Source organism: Panthera onca, chromosome A1 (genome assembly GCF_046562875.1).
Source record: "Panthera onca isolate mPanOnc1 chromosome A1, mPanOnc1 haplotype 2, whole genome shotgun sequence".
Lineage (NCBI taxonomy): Eukaryota > Metazoa > Chordata > Mammalia > Carnivora > Felidae > Panthera > Panthera onca.
The window spans coordinates 231,719,501-231,739,337 of record NC_138339.1 but is presented as its reverse complement, the minus strand read 5'-3'; the positions used below and the strand labels follow the sequence as shown (position 1 = coordinate 231,739,337).

The following is a 19,837-nucleotide window of genomic DNA, read 5'->3' as shown; positions in this document are numbered from 1 at the left end:
GTATGGACACCAAGCCGCACGGAGCTCTTTAGCAGCTCCATAATCATGGAACGTCACCAACTTCCCGCTTAGGGCCGGAAACCCCAAAGACAGTCTCCTGGTCCAATCTCATCTGAATGCGAAAGCAGAAAATGTGGCCTTCCTTGGAGAGGAAGACGTGATAAATCCCCAGGGGGACCCTGCGGCTGGGCAGCAAAAGACAAAGGACCTTCGGCGCTAACCACCTCTCATCAAGCCATGGTTAGAGCCCGTGCTTCCTCTCTGCGTCTGACGTCCTTGCACATTCAGAAAAAAAACCCGTATTCTGGGGCGCCTGGGTGGCTCAGTCGGTTGGGCGTCCGACTTCGGCTCAGGTCATGATCTCACAGTGTGTGAGTTCGAGCCCCGCGTCGGGCTCTGTGCTGACAGCCTGCATCCTGGAGCCTGCTGGATTCTGTTTCCCCCTCTCTCTGCCCCTCCCCTGTTCACGCTCAGTCTCTATCTCTCAATAATGAATACACATTAAAAAAATTAAAAAAAAAAACAAACCAAAACCCGTATTCTACAAGTTACCCCTCGTATTCAGACAACACACAGACGGGCATGGAGAGAACATGCGCTGGATGGTATACACAGCCTTCTCCTTTACAAGGCGTTTTTATACCTTAAAACAGGTCTTAATTTCCTTACCTGGCCGCTTTGCTGAACTATAAAGCCCTGTCTCTGCCAAGGCGAGAGTGCTACAGAGCCGATTGACTATTCACAGGCCCAACTGCAAAGTTTCCCCTGGGTAATTCATTGCTCATCTGAAGGCCTGGTGAGACAAATAAGCAACGTGCAGGTTTCTACAGACTGGGAAGTGTAAACCGCCCTCTACACCCCCGTATGAGATGCCATAAATTAAGGCTGGTTTTCTCAAAGAAACGATGCCGTCATGGGATTTCATGCAGAAGGCAAAATGCAGAAGGTACGAGAGGGCATGGAGTGCGGGGCAGCGGTCAGTCCCCTCCACACCCTGACCGCACCATCACCACCGCCGTTCCCGGACCTCCCTACAGAGTCCGGTCTTGGCTCACGAGTTTTTACAGAAGCGATTACAAGCCCAAATTTAGAGGAAAAAAAATGTAAATGATGCTTTTATATACCATTTGACAGAAAGATTTCTAATGAGCATATGAATTAATGAACCAGACAACACAGCAAAAATAAAACTCACACTCACTGAATTTAATACCATTTAATTCCTGTTGCTTCTTCCTCACGCCTCCCCCCCCCGCCCCCCCGCTTTTGTAACCTTGTGAAAAGGTATCAACACATTTTGGAGGGCTTCTGGATGTTTTCACCCCATCTGCAGTGAAACATGGGGAAACAGGACCATATCAGAGCTTTTGGAGAAACCGTTCTGCCTTGCTTTCTTCCCTACTTTCAATGTCCCAGTGCAAATACGTGTACTAAGCACAAACCTTCTAACTGAAAGACTGTCAAAAGCAGGTAAGTTCTCCCCCAACTATTCCAAGTCTCTCCCCTTGGCCAAGCCAGCGCCCCTGGGAGGCCGAAGGCGGACAGGATTCACCGACAAGCACCCCTTTTACCTTCAGCCATCCATTCCTACGACTGCCTAAAACCAAACACACCGAACCGCAAGGGGGCTTAAACCCCTGAGCGTCCGCCCAGACACAGGCCCTCCTTTGCCCAGGGGCATCCTGGTTTAAGGTCTTCCGAGCAGGGGACGCGGAACCTCGCCGCCTGCAGCCGCTCTGGCACCGCCATGCCCCGTCCGTTGGCACGTCTCCCCCCACCCCTTAATTAGAAAGCGCCTGACATCCATCTCTTGCGTGAAGAATTTCCTGACTAAGAGAAAACAAGTAGCAACCTCTCCTGAGCCCACGTGCACCACTCCCCAGCCTTCTGGAGGAATCACTTTTGAGTGTTAATTTACACCTCCTCCTCCACCAGCAAAGTAACAACACATGTATGTGCAACCTCAGGAACTGGATGTTTCACTTGGCAGGACCCTCCCACGCCTACTGCAGCTTAACCCTTTATAGGCCAGCCAACCCTGATATAAAATACATAGCTCACATTTATTCAATACCGGGCAATGTTCTAAACTCACTTTATCTCTTTGATCCTCAACACAGCCTACGACGTGGGGACTGTCACTTTCACCATTTTTCGAATGGGGAAACTGAGGCACGGAGCTGCAGACGGTCGTGCACACAGACCTCCTGAAATGGGGTCGGGTTGCTGGCCACCTTGCGGAAGCATCCTAAACCATAGTGGGCTTTTTTAAATTATTTTTTTTAATGTTTGTATTTATTTTTGAGACAGAGAGAGACAGAGCATGAGCAGGGGAGGGGCAGAGAGAGAGGGAGACACAGAATCTGAAGCCGGCTCCAGGCTCTGAGCTGTCAGCACAGAGCCCGACGCAGGGCTCGAACTCACGAACCGCGAGACTGGGACCTGAGCCGAAGTCGGACGCTCAACCGACTGAGCCACCCAGGCGCCCCTGTTATTTAGTTCTTGCATCTCCTTTCATGTTGTGCCGTCCCTCTCCTGCTGCCAGGGCCTCAGCTGCCACTTGTCCCATGGTGAGGAGCCCCACCTCTGCTGACGATTACCACTTCCTACCTGCAGTCGGCTGTCAACAGATAACCAGGCCAGTCAGACCTGAGTACACCCCTCCCGCCCCAAGGGCACTGAAGCATGCAGCTCTGTGACAGGCGCCTCAGTTCTTGAAAAGGTGTCTTCTGAGCATCTGCTCCACACCAGGGACCGCTTCCAGGTTCTGGAGCCACATGTGCCCGGGCCCTGTCCCGGGGAGCTGGAGGTCTCCTCGCTTCATTCCAGGTTCCGGCAGTTTTATGGATGCCTGCTAGTCCAAGAGATCCCAGGAGCTGGTTAGACACGCCCACCCCGGACCTGCTTTTCAGGGAGGCTCCCCAGGGGAGGATCTCTGTGCACGTACTGGGCCGGGTGGTTAAAGGACACCTGAAGTTTGACTTTAGGCTATGAAAGCCTCTATTTTATTTCACTTACACGCTTGCTGAAACGTATTCCTTTTCTGTCTTTAATGCCTGCCCCCTTACATCTGCCCAATCCATATGTGTGTACCTACTCCATGCTTTCTAGATAGTGACGGAGGAGTAAAAGTAATAACCAAGGAGCGTATCGCAAAATCCAGTGACAGTGGAAGTCTCTTGCTTTGGGTACTACATTTCCAGAAACAAAATACTACATGCTTAGTCTCAACCCCAGGTTCAAATTTCTATTTTATTAGTGTACAACCGCATCTGTAGGTGCAGGCCGTTGGTGAAGTCTAGGCCTAGCAGGGCTATGGCCTCAGACCATGGAATTAAAATTTTTTTTTAATGTTTATTTATTTTTGACAGAGAGAGAGAGAGAGAGAGAGAGAGACAGAGCATGAGCAGGGGAGGGGCAGAGAGGGCGGGGGGGGGTGGTGAGACACAGAATCTGAAGCAGGTTTCAGGCTCTCGGCTGACAGCACAGAGCCCAACGCGGGCCTCGAACTCACAAACCGTGAGATCACGACCTGAGCTGACGTCTGACGTTCAACCAAGTGAGCCTCCAGGCTGTGGAATTTTAAAGGAGCCTACATCCATGCCCACACACGTAACAAAGTGGACCACGCGGTCCTGCTAGCTCAAGAGCAGCTGTTGTCTGGCAGCAAGAACAATTCTAGGGAGAAGGGGAGGGAACCACAGTTTCTGAATCACTGCTCCTTTGAATTTGGGGCTGCATTGCTTGTTCCCACAACGCATCAGGATGGAGGGATCACTCCCATCCCTCTCTCCTTGCTCCCGTCGTCTCTCCAGGGCAAATGGTATTTCCTTCCTGTGCACAGCCACATACCTAGCTGGAAAGAGACCCCTCCTGAGGTGCCAACACCCCTAAGCCCTTAAGAGGCCCCAAATCTCCCACCAGCTCAAAGGCTCTCCAGGGTGATTCAGCAAGAGCTCCCTTGCAGATCCTCAAGGCAAAACAGTCAACAGGCAGCCGGGAGCAACGGGAAAGTGCTGGGACTTTGTGCGGAGTATGTTCTCCTCCCCAGCCTCTGCCCCCATTCGAAGTCACCCAAGAAATCCAGAATGGCAATCCCCCTGCCTTGACTCACCAGACATAGACCTGAGAGAATCCTACCACAAACTACACCTGATAACTTTCCAAAATTCTGATTGTACCCAACTCTGACAGTAGGAAGACTTTCTTCCCAGTTCAATTCAGATAACCCAAAGAATTAATGAATGGTCTTGCCTAATATCATCCAAAATTGCCCTCTAGAAAGAAAGAAATGTCTTCCAACAAAAGTATTTTTTTAAAGCAAAACTAGCTGCTACAAATTTGAGATTATAGATCTATAGGGGATGTGTTAAGCCATTAAAATCATAGATTATCCCCTAATTCGCATAATACTAACATATCTAAGATCATAAAATCAAGTTCATGATGATTCTTCTCAAATAGTATCAACAGTGGTGGTAATATCTGCATCGTGCCGAAGAGTTTTTAAAAGACTGTAAACTAAGTGCTCTATATGCTTTTATAGAGGAGCATAATAAATAAAAGAAGTTTACAAGAAACAAGGACAGATATTTGTACAATGTTTCAACAAAGTAGGCAATTTATCTTCTTCTGGTTCTGTTCTTTTACCATGCTTTTGTTCCTACAATCAATTCCCTTGATTTACAATTGTTTTAAGGATTATATACACAGGCTTGTCCTTAAAAAATATTTATTTTCTAGGCAAAAAAAAAAAAAAAAATTCAAACAATTCTCAGGTAAGATTTACGTTTATGTAAAACCCATTCTAACTTTTCAAGGAAAACTAATGGCACGATTGCTATTGCTAATGTTATACCACACTGTTCAATTTTAATCCACCAGACTTAGGAGTCCAAAAATTAATATTTCTATTAGAGTATCTTTTCTCCCTCTTCTTCCTATAAATCCTTAACTCTAAAAGGCTCATTGCCCAGATAGGTTCTTCCTCAACTCATAATGAATACAATAAATTAAAAAAAAAAAAAGGCTTTTCAAAGTGCTGAAACTAACAAACTCTGAGCCATCTCTGAAAATTCACACACAGCCTGACCGGGCCACCTTCAAAACCACCAGCATGTGAGGCCAGCGAAGGCAAGAGCCATCTAGTTTGCATCAGCAGGAAACCACAGGAGGAATTCATACAGGTCTTGCCCTGTGTCCCCATTCACCTTGTTGGGAATCGTCACAAACAAGAAATGTCCACTTCGGTTAGAAACTCCCACGCCACCACGAAAAGAAACCTCTACCCTCTGGCTGTCTCTGTCCAAACCAGTCTGGACAGAGAATTACGCCCAGGCCCAAGCCCAGGGAACCTGAAATTCAGGACATCAAGGCGGAGCGGCAGGTGGGTTCGCGGGCTAGCGTGCCCAAGCCTAACAGTGTTTGCAAACTGCAAGTTGCCACCAGCATTTTTTTTTCATGCAAGAGAAACAAAAAGTATCGGAGTGCACCGCAGGTACAAGAATGGGTGCTGTTTCACAAAAACTTTCATTTAAATCTACAGACGTGTATGTGCCTGTGTGTGTACTTGATCACAGGATACACTGATTTCTTACTGTGGATTGCAGCCAGAGGAGTCTGAAAGCCTCCACCCTCAGGAGAACCACTGTGCGGGCACGACCAGCCCTATCCCAAACACAGCCTGAAGGAAGCCTTCCCAAAGACCAGGTTTCCAGAACCCTGTGTGGAGGGCAGGTGGAAAGGCAGCCAGCACAGCTCTGAAAACTAAGTACCTGTGTCCTTCTGATAAGAACGAAACGATATCACCAGAGAGCGGTATGGGCAGCTGGAACATGCATCCTCCCTGCAAAAAAATCACGACATCAGGGCCATTTTCAAAGCTAACCTACCTTGCAGGTAAGAATGCGACGCTGTGTCGTTACAGAACTTATAAATTAGAAATCAGGACATCGTGTAGGTGTCTCTTGGTAGGACTGATGCTTAAAGATGAGACATCCTAGACAAATCAGGTAAAAATTCTCAACAGGACAGGACAAGCCACTCTGATGGTACATCAGCTACAGAGTATGTAAAAAGATGTTGTAATTTTACCCCATCTGTGAAAGTGCCTAATAGCCAACCCAGGAAAAATTTAATATTCTGATACTCTAATTTCAACACAACAGGATTATTTGAAAACTAGAAATGTCAAAGTCACTCATTCGTAGCCTGATTGGTACTGAAGCACAAAATGTGGCACATATTTGTACCAAAAAAACCCCCAAAATAAACCCCAAACAGAGATGCCAGGGCAAAAGTACAATAAAAATCTAAAGTATTTATTATTCTTTCCACCTGCCAAAATGTTACTATTTAGCCCAAAGACATTTCCTCCTTTAGAACACTACTGTTTCACTAATTATGAAAATATTTATTTAACAAATATTTGTGGAGCACCACTTTAGGTGCTACGTACAGAGCAGTGAACAAACCAAAGTCCAATTTTAATAGTGTTTTCTTTCTGCGCAAATACATAGACCTCAGATAAGATAACGCTGAACACAGAAAATCGTATCCAGACTTCACTTTCACTTTCGACAGCAAAGTTTTTCCATAACATCAAATATTCTTTGAAAATACCATTTTTGGGAGCACCTGGATGGCTCAGTCAGTTCAGCGTCTGACTTCAGCTCAGGTCACGATCTCCCGGTTGGTGAGTTCGAGCCCCACATCGGGCTCTGTGCTGACAGCTCAGAGCCTGGAGCCTGCTTCGGATTCTTTGTCTCGCTCTCTCTCTGCCCCTCCCCTGCTCACCCTCTGTCTCTCTGTCTCTGTCTCTCCCTCCCCTGCTCACCCTCTGTCTCTCTGTCTCTGTCTCTCTCTCAGAAGTAAACATTAAAAAAAGAAAGAAAGAAAGAAAATACCATTTTGGGGGCGCGTAGACGGCTCAGTCGGTTAAGCGTCCAACTCTTGATTTCGGCTCAGGTCATGATCTCACGGTTCATGAATTCGAGCCCTGCATCGGGCTCTGCGCTGACAGTGCAGAGCCTGCTTGGGATTCTGTCTCCCTTTCTCTCTACCTCTCCCTCTCTCCTGTGCTCTCTCTCTCTCTCTCAAAATACATAAATACATTAAAAAAAAAAAACACACAATTTCAATGGCTACGTAATATTCCATTCTACATGGTGTCATAATTTACCAAAAGACATTTCTAAATGCTTACCACAAGACAAAAATACAAACAAGAGACACAGTCAAATATAGCATGTAAAACCTAGATTTAGGACCTTAGGTAGGGGAGACCAATACAATCTTACCAACTCACAGACCCCGGGCAGCGGACGTCAACACGGCGACACCTTCCTCACCTTGCACCACATGAAGGTCTAATTTGTGAATCTCCCTTTATAAGCCTCACTCCCTCTTTGATCCAAGAGAACATTGTCTGCACAGAACAATACGTTTTCATTTCAATTTCCCTTCTTTTCAGGAAAGGAAATGTTTGCACTTCAAAGGGTTTCTTTGAAGAGCAGCCCTCCGGGTCCTGGCCCATCCAGGTTAGGAGTTCCGTGGCCTCAGCGGGGCGTCCACCATCTGGGCGTCTGCCCACCGTGTCACTCTCAAGGCCAGCTCCTTCAAGGAGAGGGTCTGGTGCAGGAGAAGAAAAAATAAACACATGGAAAAACACTTGAGGCTTTTGATCACGCCCTTCAGAAGCCCTTTTTCACACATAATGTAGGACTACAGCTCAGGGAAACTGAGGTCCAAAGGATGGGAAGCCGTGGACGTCACAGCTTCTTGGAACAAAACCACTCAGCAAAGTCCCCTTCGGGGCCAGGAAAAAGTGAGCCCCTTTCAGTTACTGCTGGTAATGACTAAGGGCGTGGCCTGGATAAATGAAATGCGGGAGCAAGATCCACCCTTCACATGGAAGTTTTGGAACTTTCCCCTAGAAACTTGAGGGCAGCACAGTTACTAACAAAGAGCAAAATTCACAATGTAGAATTTCACCTCTGGGAGCCTAGGTGGCTCAGTGGGTTGAGTGTCCAACTCTTGATTTTGGCTCAGGTCATGATGCCAGGGTCGTGAGATCAAGCCCTGCATCAGGCTCCACACTGAGCACAGAGCCTGCTTAAGATTCTCTCTCCCCCGCCTCTGCCCTCTCCCCTGTCCGTGCACTCTCTCTAAAATAAATTAAAAAATAAAAAAGAAGAAGAATTTGGCCCGATTTCTCCACTGGCCCACTCGTGGGGGCCCAAGAGGTTCAACAACAGGCAAGCCTAACAACCATGTTAAATAACCACAAATTATCTGCCAAGCGGCCAGTGCCATTTCTTGGATCGAGGCCCCGTGCCCAACCTCCCCTTCTGCCAAGTCTAGGAAGTCAGGGGTACATAGCGGACAAGAGAGGACCTGCAACATTTCTTTTCAAGTCTTGAACAAGTTCTGGGTACTAAGGATCTCCACTCTCGCCTGCCCCGAGGTGGTTCAGTTCAGCTGCTCAGGGGGGCGACCGCCCAAGAAGTGGGCAGGAGCAGGAAAGATTCCACTCTGCCCAGCTCCAGACAGGGAGCCCGCTCCTCCTCACAGCCCAAGGATGCCATAGGCTCCTGCCCTGGGTGTTTGGGGTGTAGGTCTGGGTGACCAGGTCACCCTGAGTGGAAGTCTTCCACTCACCTTTCTGCAAGCCCCTTACCTAGCCTGGCGCTAAGCTCCTGCACTGGAATAACAAATGGTTTTTGTTTTCCCGTTCTCTTCTATTTTTCTGGTTTCCAAATTTTTCACAATGAGCATTCGAACACTCAGAAACAATTTTTCTTAAAGACCCTTATGAGATTGGAGTGCCTGCGTGGCTCAGTCGACTAAGGGTCAGACTTTGGCTCAGGTCATGATCTCATGGCCGGTGAGTTCGAGCCCCGCATCAGGCTCTCTGCTGTCAGCAAGAGCCCGCTTAGGATCCCCTGTTCCCCCCCCACCCCAGGCCTGTCCTGTGTGCACTCTCTCTCTCTCAAAAATAAACATTTTCTTTTTTTTTTTTAATTTTTTTTTTTTAACGTTTTATTTTTGAGACAGAGAGAGACAGAGCATGAACGGGGGAGGGGCAGAGAGAGAGGGAGACACAGAATCGGAAGCAGGCTCCAGGCTCTGAGCCATCAGGCCAGAGCCCGACGCGGGGCTCGAACTCACGGACCGCGAGATCGTGACCTGAGCTGAAGTCAGACGCTTAACCGACTGAGCCACCCAGGCGCCCCAGAAATAAACATTTTCTAAAAAGAGGCTTATGAGAAATTTAGACCACAGTTCCTCTGAAAGATCCCCTCCCATACACACTAAAGTCATATATATTTTTATGCATCTACACATTAATTATATGTAGAGAGAAATGGCTATAAAGGACATTATCTGGACAAGTGAAAGTTGAATACGGACCGTGGACTAGATAGCAACGTATATCAAATGTGTATCAATGTTCAGTTTCCTGATTCAGATAACACACCGTGGTCATGCAAGAAAACATCCTTATTCTTAGGAAATACACACTGAAGGATGTAGGGGTAGGGTAAATAAAAGGCATGATGTCTTCAGCTTACTCTCAAATCACTCAGGGAAAAAAAAAAAACGCATATAGGTGTGTGCAGACAGATCAATGGAGATAAAGCCATAGATACCTACATAGAAGAATAGAAGGAAAAAGTTAAAGAATGGGTTAATTTAAGAAAGGGGTACACAGGGCTTCCTTGTACTACTGCAACTTTTAAGTTTGAAACGTTATACAAACAAGGTGGGGAGAGCACAGGAGAAATGGAGAAAGGCAGGAGGGGGTTGGAACACTTCCCTCCCTCCACCTGCCAGCTTCATGGCCCTGGCTGCTACCCTGCCTGGGACAGCCAGCCTCAGCACACTGATCAACAGAGTCAAGACCTAGGTCTCCAGAGGGCGGCCGACTTCGTCCCACACGCCGTCCCTGGTTCCCACAGAGGGCTCTCCTCCCTGCAGAGGGCTCTCCTCGAGCCAAGACGGCTGGACGTGCAGGAGTAAAACAGGGCTCTCCCGTGGCCTGGGCGGCAAGTCCCATATCCATTCTGCTCCAGTGACGAGGATGCCAAACTGCGACCCAGGGAGACTGCGGCCCTCCTGACGTCCGACACCCACGCCGGCTCCCCGTCTGGACACCTCCCTGCACAGCTGTCCGGGGCACCAGAGCTCCAGCCGTGCCACGAACACAGGGCTCCGCTCTGGGCACAGAGGGGGGGAAGCGCTGTGTTCCAGGCCAGCGGGAGTGGAGGAAAAGCAGGGCACCGTCCAGTGGCACGGCGGGCTCCGCAGCTCCGGGACTCGCTCAGAAACAAGGGGGATGTGGGGCTGAGCGGCCGCGGGTGCACGGGCTGAAACCTCAGGCCTGGCACTGCCTGCTGCGTGTGCGTGCCAGAACGCGGTCCCAGGAGAGGCCGGGGCCCGTACAGGCTGCCGCAAACAGCCCTAAGGCACACTGACGGTCGGGACTCTGAGCCGGGCCCCTAGGGGTCCAATCCTCGCTCTGCCACCGACTGCCCGAGCGCGTGCCTGTGGGCAACTTGCACCACTTCTCAGGGCTTCCGTTTCCCATCTCTCAAAATAGTGGCATCAACCTCACTGGGCGGCTATGAGGATTCCGTGAAGACACAGAATGCCAAGTACGCAGTGAGTACTCACCACACGCTTGTGATTCTTCATCTTACCCTGCCCTGGGCCTCTCCCTTCCTTCCTATTTGATGTAACAGACTCTGGCTAATGGTACTTGGTAGACAGATAAGAAGACACAGAAGAAAAGAACATTTCCAAGCTGACCTTAAGATGGGAAGACAACAGTTACAACACCGCGATGAAGCAACAGTAAGAGCGGGTAAGAGCGGGTTTGCGCCCTTCCCTCCCACTGCTGCCCCCCCCCCCCGAAGCGTCCACCACCTCCACCCCAAGGCACTTAGGGGATCCCACGTTGCCACCTCAAGGAAGAGAGGAAATAAGGTGGAAAACAGAGATGGCTCTAACTGTGTGGCTACGGTTTTCAAACTCAAAGCTGTCAGGGTAATTTGGACAAAACATGTGGGGGATCAGGATGACTGACGAGGGCAGATCACCCCAGCACGCACGCGCACACACACCCACACTGTTACTCACATACGCGTGCACACACGGACACACACCAGCAAGCACCGAGAATGAGGCTGTGAGCTCCGCTTTCCAGAGGGACAAGGAGTGGCTAAACCCAAAGTACGTGGATCTGACATCTAAAGGAACCTGACCTCCAACACACCCAGAGCAGTCCCTGATCCCCAGAGGGCTTATGGTTGCAAGGTCACCGAGGCAGTCAGAGCCAACACAGCCCCAGAGACCGTGGTTCTTCCCCGCCATATCTCCCTTCCCCATTGTAGCAAAAAGGCCAAAGAATGACCTCAACTGTAAAAGGACAGTGGTAGAGACCGCCCTCCAGGTCTAAAGGGGACAATGATACAGGAACTAAGGTCATATCCACAGATCCTAGACCTGGGTCAGCAGATGCCTCAAAAGCTCAATGTCCCCCCAAAACCTTGGCACTATGTCCGAGCCCCGCAATACAGACACAATTGCAAGGGAAAGGGACTGTGTTTTAACCCCCTGGCAAAATGGGAGACTGAAACAAACTTGTCCTAGGAATTACTTTTCTCCACACCTAAATCAAAGAACTGAGCTTTCTTTCCAGTATAATAGTTACCATTTATTTGAAGCACTTGGTATGTACCAGAAGCCGTGTCAAGTACATAACATAGATTAGCTCATTTAAATCCTCTCAATCCTACAAGGTTGGCACTAAGAGCCGATTATTACGCCAACAATATGGAAAAGACTTTAAATATGAAAAATACGATAGGAAAGGCACTTATCCTGTACGCAGACCGCACTCCAGGACCCAGAACTTTCTGCATGACAAGATCCATGGCATCTCCTTTGGCCCCGCAGTGCATGGCCCCGTGGGGAACTCAGGGTGGCCACGCAGAGCAGAGGCTACCCCCCCCCACCCTGCAGCCAGAGTCTCTAGACCACCTGCTAAGTGGTCTCTACAATGGAGAACTCGCTACGCATGGAGAACACAGCATGCAGGTCCCATTCCTAAACAAACGGGAAAATATTTAGTTGTTCTCACAGTCAAGAACGTTATCTGAACAAATATTCTGGAGAAAGCACTATAGCAGAAATATGGAATGTTAAGGGAACACAACCGCCCATGCCCTCTGCGCCTCCAGAAAAAGGGAGAAAAGGCTGACAATCCACTCAGGAAAAAGGGAGAGAGGATACAGAACTACACACGGCCCAACTAAGGGACGCTCTTCTACCTCCAGAAACGTCCACCTGGCAGCAGCCTTTGAAGGCTTCCCTGAGCTTGACTTCTGGTTCCCATAATCAGAATAACAGACTGGTAATAGAAAGAACTTACTCCACGGAAGAAATCTAAATGTATTGATTTGGGACCTTGACTCTTCTAAAGTACACTATGGAAGTCATAGTTTGTGAGCTTCTTTGCTGTGAGGCCGAGGGAAGGCTTCCCCAGTCTGTGGATGGAGCAGGTCTACTGAGTTGGGAGAGTCTAAATGCTCTGGGAGCTGCACGCAGAGTAGCAAAGCGAGGACTCCAGAAGCCTAGGGTTGGTACTACTCGTCCTGGGCTCCCCAAAGCAACCTCCTTCAGGGCACATCATCTCAGGCTCCACTGAAGCTGTAAAGGCCTCTAACCACACACGGCTCTAACTTGTTTACACAGTTTGTACGATCTGGTAGTCCGAACAGTTACTGACAATCAACAGAGGGGGAAAGCCAAAGAACAGACACTGGGTGTGGCAGGATGGGTCAACTCTATGCCAGAATCAATCCTAAAGTCCAGAAAGGTCTTTCCTACAGCCTATGCTTCTGGGAGGAATGAATCCAGACCAATGGGTAACGTAAAGGGCTTCACTCACAGCGCTGCCAATGCGTATCTGAAGGAATGCCTTTAGAATGGAATGAACCCATTTAGCAGTCCACCAAATCGTTTTACCAATCTGTTGCCCATTCTTCTGACCCACAGGTGGCAAATGCACTAAACCTCCCGTGATAAATCAGGGCGCAGTTTGAACAACTGCAGGGGTGCTTATATTCAAAGCTTCTTTGGAGTCAGCATTGGGGATGGGGGGGGGGGGGGGAGGGTGGATTATGGAGAAAGAGAAAAGAAAAGCCCCTAAAGTTTGACCTAAATCGTTGTGCTGGATAGAACCTTGGCCGGGGATCCGATGCCAGCGACCCAAGGCACAAGAAACCCCTGGAAGGCAGGTGCCCTGAAGACCCAAGAATGAAAAAGGAGGCACACCCCACGTGGCAGAGATCCCCATCCCGGCAGTGGGACGAACCCACGGCCAAGGTGTCCACTGGAGGGTGGTAGGGAAGCACAGGGAGTCTGCAAGCACAAAGAGATCCCCCAGTTAGGTGTGAGCCAGCAAGAAAGCTAGGTGAAAAGGAACATGGTCAGCAACCTGGGAGAGGTGGCTGTGACACAGTCATGCATTTGTGAGAAGGGACCCCAAGAGGACAGATCTAGTTCAGCTCTGCCCCTTGAGGATGGAAACACCTAAAAACGGTCAGTTGTGACTTAAGGAAAAAAAAAAAAAAAAAAAAAAGGTCCTTCCCAACATGCTCTTTCCTCTACCTTCCCCATCCCGTTAATACGGCAGTTCTACTCCTTGGAACTGTATTTAACTTCTTTCACGCCACACATGGAATCCACTGGCCAAGCCTGTTGAGTCTCCCTTTAAAATCTACAGATGGAACAAGGAGCTAAGTCTAGAGCTGGGGCAGAACTCAACCACCTCCGGTTTCTACCACCTCCACCCCGGTCCAAGTCGCCACCACCTCTCAAGGAAACGACACATGGCCACTCTCTCTTCTGCACAAATAACCTGGAGCTGGATTTTATTCCAGACTTAAGTTACACAAGTCTCTGAACTGGTCTCCAGGCTTCTATGCCTGCCTACTTCCCCCCCTCCCCCCACCTCTGTCTCTTCTTCACAAACACTTCAAGTAAACCTCTGATGGTTCTCCGCTTCATCTAAAGTAAAAGCAAGTCCTCATGGTCCATGAGATCTGCCCTCGACTGGAACAAGGCAGTGGTAGAGACAGCCCCCAGGCCCAAAGAAGCCAATGACACAGAAAAACACGAGGGTCCCGTCCACAGGTCCTGCTTGGAGTGAGGACCAAGAACCAGGTGGAATGATGAATAACTACGTGATGCCTACGGGTTAGAGGAAAATGTTTCTCTCTGTAACAAGGACGGACTTATTCCTATTTCAAATTCCTCCCTAGGATTAATAAACCAGTACCTCCAAATACATAGTAATGGAAAGGGATGAATCCAGTTAGACACAATGCTGGCCTCTCCAACATAGTTACATTATTTTTACTTGCCTTAGGCAAAAAGAAACTCCAGACTAGAACAATCAATAAACATGTATTTTTACCGAATATAATTAATGTGTGTCTTAGAATTCAAGCTCCCCAAGGTCAGCAATCTTGTCTTCCAAGCCTTTTCCGCTACAGCAAATAGTTATACACATAAGAGCACTCAGGGGGCTCAAAACCAGATTCAAACAACCGTGTACATTTCTGATCTCTATGAAGTTTTGTCCTGTTAGTCAGAACTCCCTCAACACTCTTTAGATTTCTTTATAATGACCAAATCTGATCTTAATATGCTAAACCTTTAGAAACTATTTTAAGCCATTGTTGACTTTGTTCCCTAACTTCTATTCTGATTGTGTGTGACTTAAATGAGACCTTTTGTTTTAATGACAGAGGGTGTGTTCATATAAAAATAACGATAATTTCCACTGAGACCAACTAAAAATATCAGGGGAATAAATGTATCATGGTTTCCTATTATCTGAACCAAACATAAAGGACAAGAAATGTTACGATAACTCCCTAATAAATTATAATTCCAATTAAAGACAACGAGGAAATTCAACCACAGGCCAAACGTACACAATTCTGCCCGGTCAAATTTTAAAGAGCACATTTTTAGGGAAATACACCAGGGACTGAAATCCCAACCCTCTCCTCCTGTACCTAAACCTGCAATAAAACACAACCGTAGGTTAATTCTATAGGAGAGCCTGACCCTGTGTATTGGGAGGTGTAGTTTTCTTGCTGAAGGCACATGTCTGTATCCTAATCTTAACAAGTCAAACAGCACTCCTATCTCCCACACTCGCTGAAAAGAGGAAGGAGCTAAAATAAAATAGCACGCTGCTGTAGTACTACAGCCTCACGGCTGCTCTGTGTACACACGGGTTTAGAACGCCTGCCTGACCTGCTCAGTCTGGGACGTTTCCTACTACGCAGAAAGGAACACACTGCGAATAGGTTGTCTTTATTAAGCCGGAAGAACTTCCTCTCGCTCCAGACCATCTGGAAGGCTTGAAGAACTCAGCCTTCGCAGGTCAAATCTAGTCACGAGGAAGCCCACCCAGGGGGGGGCGGAACTTGCCCGAAATAACCCTGGAGACTCAGACAAGAGGTGTCGACGGGCCGGGGAGTGACACGAGGTCTAGGGAAGAGAGGTGGGCGCCGCAGGCAGGGTGCGGGGGTGAACCGCTATCCCCAGGCGGGCCACCTGCCGCGGGACCACCACCCCCCCCCCCCCGCGGCCGCAGGGCGGGCTCCCACCGCTGCGATGACACATCGCGGACCTCGTGGCGGGGCGGGGTGCTCCGCTCCGCGCCATGTAAGGGCAGGCCTCCGGATGCCTCCCGGGCCGGCCCGCGTGCCCGCTCCGGCTCTCGCCCCCTGCCCACCGCGACCACCCCGAGCGTCCCGGCGCGGGGTCGCTGGCCGGCGCGCGCGCGCGGCCGGCATCACGGCGGCGCCGGGTCGTCCACGCTTACTCACTCGGTGTTGCATCATGCACCACACCGCGCCTTCAGGGAACCAAAATGGACTCCGGTGGAGGAGACAGCCGCATGGGCACCGGCCCCGCGCGCACAGCCCCGCGCCCGCCCTGCCCTCGCCCACCCCGGAGGATGCCGGCGCCCCGGGCGCCCGCCCCTCCCCGCTCCCCGCGCCGCCCTCCCGCGGCCCCACGCGGCGCCGGGGGCCCCTCCAAGGTGACCCGGACCCGGGCAGCCGCCCTGGCGCCGGCGGGGGCCGGGCACTCACCGCGGCGGCGGCGGGCGGGCGGACTGCCGGTGGCAGGATGCGGACCGGTCCTCCGAGGGACTCAGGCACGCGCGGCCGGACGACGGCGGCTCGGACGGAGGCGCGGCGCGCGGGGAGCGGGAGCTGCGGGGAGCGGATGCCGGCTGGCCTCGCGCCCCGCGCCGCAGATGACCGGAGGCTCACACCTGCCCGCGCTGACTGAATGGAGCGTGGAGGGCGGGCGGGCTCCGGCGCCGGGTTTCATCAGCCGTGCGCCCGGCCCCCCGCCCCTAGCGCCCGCCCCCGGGCCCTGGCAGCCTCGGGCCCGCTCGCGCGCGTCACCGCCGGGCACCAATGGGAGTGCGGCGCGGTGGCGGCGGCGGGCCCGGGGCAGCGGCCGGGGCGGGGCGGGGGGCGGGGCGGGGCGTCTTCGCGCCCTGCGCCCGGACCTGGGGTTCCCCCGGCGGGCGGGCCGGCCGGGCGGTGCCTCCCGGAGCTTTCGCGGCTGCCCCGCCCTCTTGTTGCCATAGCCCAGCCAATCGGAGCCCGCGGCGCGACCGCATCCTCCCGTCCTCTGACAGCCCGTCCGCGCGGGCCAGGGCCAGTGCCGCGGGCTCTGCAGTGCCACCCCGAGCGGAGCTGACACCGAGCTCGAGTCCAGTGTTCCTTTTCCAGAAATGAAACGTGTGAGAGGCGCTTCAAGGTTTCGTTTTGTTTTGTTCTTAATAAATCTTCATTTCTTTGTCATTGGATTGTTTTATCATTTGCTATTCCTGTGTTTTTAATGAGTAACTTATCCTCACCCTTTGCCAGGAAGCCTGAATCTGCCTGGGTCCCTTAGCAGTAGGACAAGCACACCTGACCGGGTGGCTTGATCCCAGCGGCTTACTTCCAGAGTTACTCTTCCGGAGATGGCAAAAACTTTAGAACCGAACCCCACAGTGCTCACCTAACAAGCTCCCTGTTTACTGTCTCTCTTTGCTGCAAAAACCCACGCAAGAATCACAGCCTATAAAGATCCAGTAATCTGTGACACGGGAGACATGAACGGCTCAGAGAATCCCGCCAGCCTCCTAACTTTGTAAGAAAACAGAAAAACGATAGCACAGTGTTCATGACCTTGGAATCCTTTCCACACCTTCTAAACACACCCCCTTCAGAAAGGTTTTAATGAACACACAGAAATGGGCTAATACTGGTAATGCACTGTGAACAGTGTTTGGTGTCCTAATAAGCAACTAGGTGTGTGTTGTTTCAAAACGAATTTCAGTTTCAGCTGTACGGTGCTGAAACCATCTGCTGGGGTTGCATTATGGACGTCTCCCATGCTGGAGCTCTTCCTGAATCCCACACAGCTTCCTTCACTTGCTGATAATGCCATCAAAGGATGTCCCCTTCCCACCGAAGGAAGCCTGGTGTGATTCAGGGACTGAATGTTTTCAGTAAAGCTAAATTTCAGGCAGGTTAGGATTCACACAGCAGGCCCAAAGGGACCAATGAGTGACAGGCAACCTTGATTAGAATCAAGGAGCAAATAAGCCATGATTTCAGAGACCATTAAGGAAAGGAGATGCTTGAATTTAGGCCCTGCAAAGCATCTTAGAAAGTTAAGCTTGACAGACCAGGTCCCAGCCTAGCACCATCAGGCAGCAGAGAGACATAGAAAGTGCGGAGAATCAGAGTCAGACGGATGGGGTTTTCACGTCTACCTCTGCTTCCTGCTAGCTGCTGGCCGGGGGAAATTGTCCTCTCTCGGCCTCAGTTTCCCCAACTTCAAAGTAAGGATTTTACTACCTGCTGGATACGCGCAACTTCGTGGTGAGAATGAAAAATATGTATTCAGGAAAGCTGGGCGGGGGGGGGGGGGGGGGGGGAAGAAAAATACGTATAAAGGTAGGACGGAAAAGAGATCCCAGAAATAGATCCACAGAACAGTCAACTGATCTTTGACAAAGAGGCAAACGCAATCCAATGGAGAGAGGATAGTCTCTCCAACGAATGGTACTGAACAACTGGACAGCCGCATGCAAACAACAACAACAACAACAACAATCTAGACACAGACCTTACACCTTTCACAAAAGTTAACTCAGGATAAATCATAGACCTAAGTGTAAAATGCAAAACGGTAAAACTGCTAGAACATAACAGAGGAGACAATCTAAGTGATCTTTAGGTTCAGTGATGACTTTTTAGGTACAATGCCAAAAAGCGTAATTCACAAAAGAAAAAATTGGTAAGTTGGACTTCGTTAAAATTAAAACCCTCTGCTCTGTAAAAGCCACTGTTAAGAGAATGAAGAGACAAGCCATGGACTGGGAGAAAATCTTCACAAAACACATACCTGATAAAGTACTGGCCTTAAGAACTCTTAAACTCTTAAATGAACTCTTAAAACTCTTAAAACTCAACAATGAGAAAACAACCCAATTTTAAAAATGGGCAAAAGATCTGAACAGACACCTCACTGAAGAAGATATACAGATGGCAAATAAGCATATGAAAAGATACTTAACATTATACGTTGTTAGGGAACTGCAAATTAAAACAACAATGAGATACCACTGCACAGTCATTGACTAGCAAAAACCCCAAATGCCAAACCACCAAATGCTGGCAAGGGACAACTGGAATAGCTACTTTGGAAGACACTTTGGCAATTTCTCACAAAACTACACATAGCCTTGTCACACAGGCCAGTAATTGCATTCCTTGGTATTTACCCAAGTGAGTTGTGTCTACACAAAAACCTACACATGAATGTTTATAGCAGCTTTATTCGTAATTGCTACAACTTGGAAGCACCAAGATCCCCTTCAATAAGTGACTGGCTAAATAAACTGTGGTACATCCAGTCAATGGAATACTACTTCTTGACAAAAAGAAATGAGCTAGCAAGGCATAAAAGGACAAGGAGGAACATTAAAGGTATATTGCTAAGTAAAAGAAGCCAGTTTGAAAAGCAACATGCTGTATGATTCCAACTTCTGGAAAAAGCAAAATTATGGTGACAATAATAAGATCATTAGTTGCCAAGGGCTTGTGGGGGGAAGAGGGGAGAGGGGTGAATAGGTGAAGCACAGGGTATTTTAGGGCAGTGAAACTACTTTAAAGGCTACTGTAGTTGTGGATACATGTTATTATACATTTGTAAAAATCCCTAGAATGTACAACACAAAGGGTAAACCTTAATATAAACTATGAAATTTAGCTAATAATAAGAGTTCAAATATTGGCCCATCAACTATAGCAAAAGTCCCACACTAATTCAAGATGTTAATAATAAAAAACTGAATGGGGGGTAAGGGAGTATATGGGAATTCTCCATATATTCCCCTCAGATTTTTGTAAACCTAAAACTGTAGTATATATAGAAATACTGTACATAGTGTGTGTATATAAAAGGAAATTTATATAAACACCATGTATTATATACAGTATGATACTATGTAGTATAGTTACATATATTATTTATTATACATATAATTAGACTCTACCATTGACCCTTGAACAAAATAGGGGTTGGGGCACCCAACTCCCTCTTCCCCCACCCACTGTACCCCCACACAGTCTAAGATATGTGTATAACTTTTGCCTCCCCCAAAAACTTAACTACTTATAGCCTACTATTGACTAGAAGCCTTACCCATAGCATCAACAGTCAATTAACATATATTTTG

The 19,837-nt window shown here is 49.2% G+C and overlaps 1 protein-coding gene across 7 annotated transcripts in view; it reads right to left on the bottom strand.

The window, feature by feature from the left end:
* SLC7A1 (solute carrier family 7 member 1) overlaps nucleotides 1-16,558 on the bottom strand; it is an 80,880-nt gene extending 64,322 nt beyond the window's left edge. For 2 of the 7 annotated variants that reach the window (XM_078443256.2, XM_078443300.2), the window contains exons 1-2: nucleotides 16,179-16,558; nucleotides 5,775-5,845 (exon numbers count right to left, since the gene is read on the bottom strand). The gene's annotated coding sequence lies outside the window, so the exon portion shown is untranslated. Of the gene's footprint in view, nucleotides 1-5,774; nucleotides 5,846-7,298; nucleotides 7,605-15,911; nucleotides 15,931-16,178 lie in introns of those variants that run through there. The other 5 variants (XM_078443330.2, XM_078443197.2, XM_078443363.1 and 2 more) reach the window with 4 other exon arrangements.
* Between the last annotated feature and the right edge of the window lie 3,279 nt (nucleotides 16,559-19,837).